Source organism: Daphnia pulicaria, chromosome 5, assembly GCF_021234035.1.
Source record: "Daphnia pulicaria isolate SC F1-1A chromosome 5, SC_F0-13Bv2, whole genome shotgun sequence".
Classification (NCBI taxonomy): domain Eukaryota; kingdom Metazoa; phylum Arthropoda; class Branchiopoda; order Diplostraca; family Daphniidae; genus Daphnia; species Daphnia pulicaria.
Genome location: NC_060917.1, coordinates 1,660,935 through 1,673,291, shown reverse-complemented (window position 1 = coordinate 1,673,291; position 12,357 = coordinate 1,660,935).

Here is a 12,357-nt window from a genome sequence, read left to right as displayed (position 1 = left end):
AATTTTTTTATTACAGAATGTGTAAATCGATGTCTAATACACCATTTTTAGTCAATTGAATCAATAAATTCATAAATCAATTCACAAAAAAATTGTTTTAGAAAAATTGTTCATAGAAATTTTCCCAGAAAGTTTGAAGTTGCTATAATGATGAATTCTTTTGTTAAAACCAATTTTTTTATTACAGAATGTGTAAATCGATGTCTAATACACCAAATCAAGTCAATTGAATCAATAAATATATAAATCAATTCATGAAGAAATAGTTTTAGAAAAATGGTTCATACAAAAATTTCCCTGGAAGTTTGAATTTGCTATAATGATTATTTATCTTGTTAAAACCAATTTTTTTATTACAGAATGTGTAAATCGATTTCTAATACACCATTTCAAGTCAATTGAATCAATAAATTCATAAATCAATTCACGAAGAAATAGTTTTAGAAAAATTGTTCATATAAAATTTCCCAGGAAGTTTGAAGTTGCTATAATGATTTTTGTCTCTTGTTAAAACCAACTATTTTATTACAGAATGTGTAAATCGATGTCTATTACACCAAATAAAGTCAATTGAATCAATAAATTTAGAAATCAATTCATGAAGAAATAGTTTTAGAAAAATGGTTCATAGAAAATTTCCCAGGAAGTTTGAAGTTGCTATAATGATTATTTCTCTTGTTAAAACCAATTTTTTTATTATAGAATGTGTAAATCGATGTCTAATACACCATTTCAAGTCAATTGAATCAATGAATTCATATATCAATTCACGAAGAAATAGTTTTAGAAAAATGGTTCATATAAAATTTCCCAGGAAGTTTGAAGTTGCTATAATGATTTTTATCTCTTGTTAAAACAAATTATTTTATTACAGGATGTGTAAATCGATGTCTATTACACCAAATAAAGTCAATTGAATCAATAAATTTATAAATCAATTCATGAAGAAATAGTTTTAGAAAAATGGTTCATAGAAAATTTCCCAGGAAGTTTGAAGTTGCTATAATGATTATTTCTCTTGTTAAAACCAATTTTTTTATTATAGAATGTGTGAATCGATGTCTATTACACCAAATAAAGTCAATTGAATCAATAAATTCATAAATCAATTCACGAAGAAATAGTTTTAGAAAAATTGTTCATATAAAATTTCCCAGGAAGTTTGAAGTTGCTATAATGATTTTTGTCTCTTGTTAAAACCAATTATTTTATTACAGAATGTGTAAATCGATGTCTATTACACCAAATAAAGTCAATTGAATCAATAAATTTATAAATCAATTCATGAAGAAATAGTTTTAGAAAAATGGTTCATAGAAAATTTCCCAGGAAGTTTGAAGTTGCTATAATGATTATTTCTCTTGTTAAAACCAATTTTTTTATTATAGAATGTGTAAATCGATGTCTAATACACCATTTGAAGTCAATTGAATCAATGAATTCATAAATCAATTCACGAAGAAATAGGTTTAGAAAATTTTTCATATAAAATTTCCCAGGAAGTTTGAAGTTGCTATAATGATTTTTGTCTCTTGTTAAAACCAATTATTTTATTACAGAATGTGTAAATCGATGTCTATTACACCAAATAAAGTCAATTGAATCAATAAATTTATAAATCAATTCATGAAGAAATAGTTTTAGAAAAATGGTTCATAGAAAATTTCCCAGGAAGTTTGAAGTTGCTATAATGATTATTTCTCTTGTTAAAACCAATTTTTTAATTATAGAATTTGTAAATCGATGTCTAATACACCATTTTAAGTCAATTGAATCAATAAATTCATAAATCAATTCACGAAGAAATAGTTTTAGAAAAATTGTTCATATAAAATTTCCCAGGAAGTTTGAAGTTGCTATAATGATTTTTGTCTCTTGTTAAAACCAATTATTTTATTACAGAATGTGTAAATCGATGTCTATTACACCAAATAAAGTCAATTGAATCAATAAATTTATAAATCAATTCATGAAGAAATAGTTTTAGAAAAATGGTTCATAGAAAATTTCCCAGGAAGTTTGAAGTTGCTATAATGATTATTTATCTTGTTAAAACCAATTTTTTTATTATAGAATGTGTAAATCGATGTCTAATACACCATTTCAAGTCAATTGAATCAATAAATTCATAAATCAATTCACGAAGAAATAGTTTTAGAAAAATGGTTCATAGAAAATTTCCCAGGAAGTTTGAAGTTGCTATAATGATTATTTCTCTTGTTAAAACCAATTTTTTTATTATAGAATGTGTAAATCGATGTCTAATACACCATTTCAAGTCAATTGAATCAATGAATTCATAAATCAATTCACGAAGAAATAGGTTTAGAAAATTTTTTTATATAAAATTTCCCAGGAAGTTTGAAGTTGCTATAATGATTTTTGTCTCTTGTTAAAACCAATTATTTTATTACAGAATGTGTAAATCGATGTCTATTACACCAAATAAAGTCAATTGAATCAATAAATTTATAAATCAATTCATGAAGAAATAGTTTTAGAAAAATGGTTCATAGAAAATTTCCCAGGAAGTTTGAAGTTGCTATAATGATTATTTCTCTTGTTAAAACCAATTTTTTAATTATAGAATTTGTAAATCGATGTCTAATACACCATTTTAAGTCAATTGAATCAATAAATTCATAAATCAATTCACGAAGAAATAGTTTTAGAAAAATTGTTCATATAAAATTTCCCAGGAAGTTTGAAGTTGCTATAATGATTTTTGTCTCTTGTTAAAACCAATTATTTTATTACAGAATGTGTAAATCGATGTCTATTACAAAAAAATAAAGTCAATTGAATCAATAAATTTATAAATCAATTCATGAAGAAATAGTTTTAGAAAAATGGTTCATAGAAAATTTCCCAGGAAGTTTGAAGTTGCTATAATGATTATTTCTCTTGTTAAAACCAATTTTTTTATTATAGAATGTGTAAATCGATGTCTAATACACCATTTGAAGTCAATTGAATCAATGAATTCATAAATCAATTCACGAAGAAATAGGTTTAGAAAATTTTTCATATAAAATTTCCCAGAAAGTTTGAAGTTGCTATAATGATTTTTGTCTCTTGTTAAAACCAATTATTTTATTACAGAATGTGTAAATCGATGTCTATTACACCAAATAAAGTCAATTGAATCAATAAATTTATAAATCAATTCATGAAGAAATAGTTTTAGAAAAATGGTTCATAGAAAATTTCCCAGGAAGTTTGAAGTTGCTATAATGATTATTTCTCTTGTTAAAACCAATTTTTTAATTATAGAATTTGTAAATCGATGTCTAATACACCATTTTAAGTCAATTGAATCAATAAATTCATAAATCAATTCACGAAGAAATAGTTTTAGAAAAATTGTTCATATAAAATTTCCCAGGAAGTTTGAAGTTGCTATAATGATTTTTGTCTCTTGTTAAAACCAATTATTTTATTACAGAATGTGTAAATCGATGTCTATTACACCAAATAAAGTCAATTGAATCAATAAATTTATAAATCAATTCATGAAGAAATAGTTTTAGAAAAATGGTTCATAGAAAATTTCCCAGGAAGTTTGAAGTTGCTATAATGATTATTTATCTTGTTAAAACCAATTTTTTTATTATAGAATGTGTAAATCGATGTCTAATACACCATTTCAAGTCAATTGAATCAATAAATTCATAAATCAATTCACGAAGAAATAGTTTTAGAAAAATGGTTCATAGAAAATTTCCCAGGAAGTTTGAAGTTGCTATAATGATTATTTCTCTTGTTAAAACCAATTTTTTTATTATAGAATGTGTAAATCGATGTCTAATACACCATTTCAAGTCAATTGAATCAATGAATTCATAAATCAATTCACGAAGAAATAGGTTTAGAAAATTTTTCATATAAAATTTCCCAGGAAGTTTGAAGTTGCTATAATGATTTTTGTCTCTTGTTAAAACCAATTATTTTATTACAGAATGTGTAAATCGATGTCTATTACACCAAATAAAGTCAATTGAATCAATAAATTTATAAATCAATTCATGAAGAAATAGTTTAGAAAAATGGTTCATAGAAAATTTCCCAGGAAGTTTGAAGTTACTATAATGATTATTTCTCTTGTTAAAACCAATTTTTTTATTATAGAATGTGTAAATCGATGTCTAATACACCATTTCAAGTCAATTGAATCAATGAATTCATAAATCAATTCACAAAGAAATAGGTTTAGAAAATTTTTCATATAAAATTTCCCAGGAAGTTTGAAGTTGCTATAATGATTTTTGTCTCTTGTTAAAACCAATTATTTTATTACAGAATGTGTAAATCGATGTCTGTTACACCAAATAAAGTCAATTGAATCAATAAATTTATAAATCAATTCATGAAGAAATAGTTTTAGAAAAATGGTTCATAGAAAATTTCCCAGGAAGTTTGAAGTTGCTATAATGATTATTTCTCTTGTTAAAACCAATTTTTTAATTATAGAATTTGTAAATCGATGTCTAATACACCATTTTAAGTCAATTGAATCAATAAATTCATAAATCAATTCACGAAGAAATAGTTTTAGAAAAATTAATCATATAAAATTTCCCAGGAAGTTTGAAGTTGCTATAATGATTTTTGTCTCTTGTTAAAACCAATTATTTTATTACAGAATGTGTAAATCGATGTCTATTACACCAAATAAAGTCAATTGAATCAATAAATTCATAAATCAATTCACGAAGAAATAGTTTTAGAAAAATTGTTCATATAAAATTTCCCAGGAAGTTTGAAGTTGCTATAATGATTTTTGTCTCTTGTTAAAACCAATTATTTTATTACAGAATGTGTAAATCGATGTCTGTTACACCAAATAAAGTCAATTGAATCAATAAATTTATAAATCAATTCATGAAGAAATAGTTTTAGAAAAATGGTTCATAGAAAATTTCCCAGGAAGTTTGAAGTTGCTATAATGATTATTTCTCTTGTTAAAACCAATTTTTTAATTATAGAATTTGTAAATCGATGTCTAATACACCATTTTAAGTCAATTGAATCAATAAATTCATAAATCAATTCACGAAGAAATAGTTTTAGAAAAATTAATCATATAAAATTTCCCAGGAAGTTTGAAGTTGCTATAATGATTTTTGTCTCTTGTTAAAACCAATTATTTTATTACAGAATGTGTAAATCGATGTCTATTACACCAAATAAAGTCAATTGAATCAATAAATTCATAAATCAATTCACGAAGAAATAGTTTTAGAAAAATTGTTCATATAAAATTTCCCAGGAAGTTTGAAGTTGCTATAATGATTTTTGTCTCTTGTTAAAACCAATTATTTTATTACAGAATGTGTAAATCGATGTCTACTACACCAAATAAAGTCAATTGAATCAATAATTTTATAAATCAATTCAAGAAGAAATAGTTTTAGAAAAATGGTTCATAGAAAATTTCCCAGGAAGTTTGAAGTTGCTATAATGATTATTTCTCTTGTTAAAACCAATTTTTTTATTATAGAATGTGTAAATCGATGTCTAATAAACCATTTCAAGTCAATTGAATCAATAAATTTATAAATCAATTCATGAAGAAATAGTTTTAGAAAAATGGTTCATAGAAAATTTCCCAGGAAGTTTGAAGTTGCTATAATGATTATTTCTCTTGTTAAAACCAATTTTTTTATTATAGAATGTGTAAATCGATGTCTAATACACCATTTCAAGTCAATTGAATCAATAAATTCATAAATCAATTCATGAAGAAATAGTTTTAGAAAAATTGTTCATATAAAATTTCCCAGGAAGTTTGAAGTTGCTATAATGATTTTTGTTTCTTGTTAAAACCAATTATTTTATTACAGAATGTGTAAATCGATGTCTATTACACCAAATAAAGTCAATTGAATCAATAAATTTATAAATCAATTCATGAAGAAATAGTTTTAGAAAAATGGTTCATAGAAAATTTCCCAGGAAGTTTGAAGTTGCTATAATGATTATTTCTCTTGTTAAAACCAATTTTTTTATTATAGAATGTGTAAATCGATGTCTAATACACCATTTCAAGTCAATTGAATCAATAAATTTATAAATCAATTCATGAAGAAATAGTTTTAGAAAAATGGTTCATAGAAAATTTCCCAGGAAGTTTGAAGTTGCTATAATGATTATTTCTCTTGTTAAAACCAATTTTTTTATTATAGAATGTGTAAATCGATGTCTAATACACCATTTCAAGTCAATTGAATCAATGAATTCATAAATCATTTCACGAAGAAATAGTTTTAGAAAAATTGTTCATATAAAATTTCCCAGGAAGTTTGAAGTTGCTATAATGATTTTTATCTCTTGTTAAAACAAATTATTTTATTACAGAATGTGTAAATCGATGTCTATTACACCATTTCAAGTCAATTGAATCAATAAATTTATAAATCAATTCATGAAGAAATAGTTTTAGAAAAATGGTTCATAGAAAATTTCCCTGGAAGTTTGAATTTGCTATAATGATTATTTATCTTGTTAAAACCAATTTTTTTATTACAGAATGTGTAAATCGATTTCTAATACACCATTTCAAGTCAATTGAATCGATAAATTCATAAATCAATTCACGAAGAAATAGTTTTAGATAAATGGTTCATATAAAATTTCCCAGGAAGTTTGAAGTTGCTATAATGGTTTTTTTTTCTCTTGTTATAACCAATTGTTTTATTACAGAATGTGTAAATCGATGTCTACTACACCAAATCAAGTCAATTGAATCAATAAATTTATAAATCAATTCATGAAGAAATAGTTTTAGAAAAATAGTTCATAGAAAATTTCCCTGGAAGTTTTAATTTGCTATAATGATTATTTATCTTGTTAAAACCAATTTTTTTATTACAGAATGTGTAAATCGATTTCAAATACACCATTTCAAGTCAATTGAATCAATAAATTCATAAATCAATTCACGAAGAAATAGTTTTAGAAAAATTGTTCATATAAAATTTCCCAGGAAGTTTGAAGTTGCTATAATGATTTTTGTCTCTTGTTAAAACCAATTATTTTATTACAGAATGTGCAAATCGATGTCTATTACACCAAATAAAGTCAATTGAATCAATAAATTTATAAATCAATTCATAAAGAAATAGTTTTAGAAAAATGGTTCATAGAAAATTTCCCAGGAAGTTTGAAGTTGCTATAATGGTTTTTTTTCTCTTGTTAAAACCAATTGTTTTATTACAGAACGTGTAAATCGATGTCTACTACACCAAATCAAGTCAATTGAATCAATAAATTTATAAATCAATTCATGAAGAAATAGTTTTAGAAAAATGGTTCATAGAAAATTTCCCTGGAAGTTTGAAGTTGCTATAATGATTATTTCTCTTGTTAAAATCAATTTTTTTATTACAGAATGTGTAAATCGATGTCTAATACACCATTTTTAGTCAATTGAATCAATAAATTCATAAATCAATTCACAAAAAAATTGTTTTAGAAAAATTGTTCATAGAAATTTTCCCAGAAAGTTTGAAGTTGCTATAATGATGAATTCTTTTGTTAAAACCAATTTTTTTATTACAGAATGTGTAAATCGATGTCTAATACACCAAATCAAGTCAATTGAATCAATAAATATATAAATCAATTCATGAAGAAATAGTTTTAGAAAAATGGTTCATACAAAAATTTCCCTGGAAGTTTGAATTTGCTATAATGATTATTTATCTTGTTAAAACCAATTTTTTTATTACAGAATGTGTAAATCGATTTCTAATACACCATTTCAAGTCAATTGAATCAATAAATTCATAAATCAATTCACGAAGAAATAGTTTTAGAAAAATTGTTCATATAAAATTTCCCAGGAAGTTTGAAGTTGCTATAATGATTTTTGTCTCTTGTTAAAACCAACTATTTTATTACAGAATGTGTAAATCGATGTCTATTACACCAAATAAAGTCAATTGAATCAATAAATTTAGAAATCAATTCATGAAGAAATAGTTTTAGAAAAATGGTTCATAGAAAATTTCCCAGGAAGTTTGAAGTTGCTATAATGATTATTTCTCTTGTTAAAACCAATTTTTTTATTATAGAATGTGTAAATCGATGTCTAATACACCATTTCAAGTCAATTGAATCAATGAATTCATATATCAATTCACGAAGAAATAGTTTTAGAAAAATGGTTCATATAAAATTTCCCAGGAAGTTTGAAGTTGCTATAATGATTTTTATCTCTTGTTAAAACAAATTATTTTATTACAGAATGTGTAAATCGATGTCTATTACACCAAATAAAGTCAATTGAATCAATAAATTTATAAATCAATTCATGAAGAAATAGTTTTAGAAAAATGGTTCATAGAAAATTTCCCAGGAAGTTTGAAGTTGCTATAATGATTATTTCTCTTGTTAAAACCAATTTTTTAATTATAGAATTTGTAAATCGATGTCTAATACACCATTTTAAGTCAATTGAATCAATAAATTCATAAATCAATTCACGAAGAAATAGTTTTAGAAAAATTGTTCATATAAAATTTCCCAGGAAGTTTGAAGTTGCTATAATGATTTTTGTCTCTTGTTAAAACCAATTATTTTATTACAGAATGTGTAAATCGATGTCTATTACACCAAATAAAGTCAATTGAATCAATAAATTTATAAATCAATTCATGAAGAAATAGTTTTAGAAAAATGGTTCATAGAAAATTTCCCAGGAAGTTTGAAGTTGCTATAATGATTATTTATCTTGTTAAAACCAATTTTTTTATTATAGAATGTGTAAATCGATGTCTAATACACCATTTCAAGTCAATTGAATCAATAAATTCATAAATCAATTCACGAAGAAATAGTTTTAGAAAAATGGTTCATAGAAAATTTCCCAGGAAGTTTGAAGTTGCTATAATGATTATTTCTCTTGTTAAAACCAATTTTTTTATTATAGAATGTGTAAATCGATGTCTAATACACCATTTCAAGTCAATTGAATCAATGAATTCATAAATCAATTCACGAAGAAATAGGTTTAGAAAATTTTTCATATAAAATTTCCCAGGAAGTTTGAAGTTGCTATAATGATTTTTGTCTCTTGTTAAAACCAATTATTTTATTACAGAATGTGTAAATCGATGTCTATTACACCAAATAAAGTCAATTGAATCAATAAATTTATAAATCAATTCATGAAGAAATAGTTTTAGAAAAATGGTTCATAGAAAATTTCCCAGGAAGTTTGAAGTTGCTATAATGATTATTTCTCTTGTTAAAACCAATTTTTTAATTATAGAATTTGTAAATCGATGTCTAATACACCATTTTAAGTCAATTGAATCAATAAATTCATAAATCAATTCACGAAGAAATAGTTTTAGAAAAATTGTTCATATAAAATTTCCCAGGAAGTTTGAAGTTGCTATAATGATTTTTGTCTCTTGTTAAAACCAATTATTTTATTACAGAATGTGTAAATCGATGTCTATTACAAAAAAATAAAGTCAATTGAATCAATAAATTTATAAATCAATTCATGAAGAAATAGTTTTAGAAAAATGGTTCATAGAAAATTTCCCAGGAAGTTTGAAGTTGCTATAATGATTATTTCTCTTGTTAAAACCAATTTTTTTATTATAGAATGTGTAAATCGATGTCTAATACACCATTTGAAGTCAATTGAATCAATGAATTCATAAATCAATTCACGAAGAAATAGGTTTAGAAAATTTTTCATATAAAATTTCCCAGAAAGTTTGAAGTTGCTATAATGATTTTTGTCTCTTGTTAAAACCAATTATTTTATTACAGAATGTGTAAATCGATGTCTATTACACCAAATAAAGTCAATTGAATCAATAAATTTATAAATCAATTCATGAAGAAATAGTTTTAGAAAAATGGTTCATAGAAAATTTCCCAGGAAGTTTGAAGTTGCTATAATGATTATTTCTCTTGTTAAAACCAATTTTTTAATTATAGAATTTGTAAATCGATGTCTAATACACCATTTTAAGTCAATTGAATCAATAAATTCATAAATCAATTCACGAAGAAATAGTTTTAGAAAAATTGTTCATATAAAATTTCCCAGGAAGTTTGAAGTTGCTATAATGATTTTTGTCTCTTGTTAAAACCAATTATTTTATTACAGAATGTGTAAATCGATGTCTATTACACCAAATAAAGTCAATTGAATCAATAAATTTATAAATCAATTCATGAAGAAATAGTTTTAGAAAAATGGTTCATAGAAAATTTCCCAGGAAGTTTGAAGTTGCTATAATGATTATTTATCTTGTTAAAACCAATTTTTTTATTATAGAATGTGTAAATCGATGTCTAATACACCATTTCAAGTCAATTGAATCAATAAATTCATAAATCAATTCACGAAGAAATAGTTTTAGAAAAATGGTTCATAGAAAATTTCCCAGGAAGTTTGAAGTTGCTATAATGATTATTTCTCTTGTTAAAACCAATTTTTTTATTATAGAATGTGTAAATCGATGTCTAATACACCATTTCAAGTCAATTGAATCAATGAATTCATAAATCAATTCACGAAGAAATAGGTTTAGAAAATTTTTCATATAAAATTTCCCAGGAAGTTTGAAGTTGCTATAATGATTTTTGTCTCTTGTTAAAACCAATTATTTTATTACAGAATGTGTAAATCGATGTCTATTACACCAAATAAAGTCAATTGAATCAATAAATTTATAAATCAATTCATGAAGAAATAGTTTAGAAAAATGGTTCATAGAAAATTTCCCAGGAAGTTTGAAGTTACTATAATGATTATTTCTCTTGTTAAAACCAATTTTTTTATTATAGAATGTGTAAATCGATGTCTAATACACCATTTCAAGTCAATTGAATCAATGAATTCATAAATCAATTCACAAAGAAATAGGTTTAGAAAATTTTTCATATAAAATTTCCCAGGAAGTTTGAAGTTGCTATAATGATTTTTGTCTCTTGTTAAAACCAATTATTTTATTACAGAATGTGTAAATCGATGTCTGTTACACCAAATAAAGTCAATTGAATCAATAAATTTATAAATCAATTCATGAAGAAATAGTTTTAGAAAAATGGTTCATAGAAAATTTCCCAGGAAGTTTGAAGTTGCTATAATGATTATTTCTCTTGTTAAAACCAATTTTTTAATTATAGAATTTGTAAATCGATGTCTAATACACCATTTTAAGTCAATTGAATCAATAAATTCATAAATCAATTCACGAAGAAATAGTTTTAGAAAAATTAATCATATAAAATTTCCCAGGAAGTTTGAAGTTGCTATAATGATTTTTGTCTCTTGTTAAAACCAATTATTTTATTACAGAATGTGTAAATCGATGTCTATTACACCAAATAAAGTCAATTGAATCAATAAATTCATAAATCAATTCACGAAGAAATAGTTTTAGAAAAATTGTTCATATAAAATTTCCCAGGAAGTTTGAAGTTGCTATAATGATTTTTGTCTCTTGTTAAAACCAATTATTTTATTACAGAATGTGTAAATCGATGTCTATTACACCAAATAAAGTCAATTGAATCAATAAATTTATAAATCAATTCATGAAGAAAAAGTTTTAGAAAAATGGTTCATAGAAAATTTCCCAGGAAGTTTGAAGTTGCTATAATGATTATTTCTCTTGTTAAAACCAATTTTTTTATTATAGAATGTGTAAATCGATGTCTAATACACCATTTCAAGTCAATTGAATCAATGAATTCATCAATTCACGAAGAAATAGGTTTAGAAAATTTTTCATATAAAATTTCCCAGGAAGTTTGAAGTTGCTATAATGATTTTTGTCTCTTGTTAAAACCAATTATTTTATTACAGAATGTGTAAATCGATGTCTAATACACCATTTAAAGTCAATTGAATCAATGAATTCATAAATCAATTCACGAAGAAATAGGTTTAGAAAATTTTTCATATAAAATTTCCCAGGAAGTTTGAAGTTGCTATAATGATTTTTGTCTCTTGTAAAAAACCAACTATTTTATTACAGAATGTGTAAATCGATGTCTATTACACCAAATAAAGTCAATTGAATCAATAAATTTAGAAATCAATTCATGAAGAAATAGTTTTAGAAAAATGGTTCATAGAAAATTTCCCAGGAAGTTTGAAGTTGCTATAATGATTATTTCTCTTGTTAAAACCAATTTTTTATTATAGAATGTGTAAATCGATGTCTAATACACCATTTCAAGTCAATTGAATCAATGAATTCATATATCAATTCACGAAGAAATAGTTTTAGAAAAATGGTTCATATAAAATTTCCCAGGAAGTTTGAAGTTGCTATAATGATTTTTATCTCTTGTTAAAACAAATTATTTTATTACAGAATG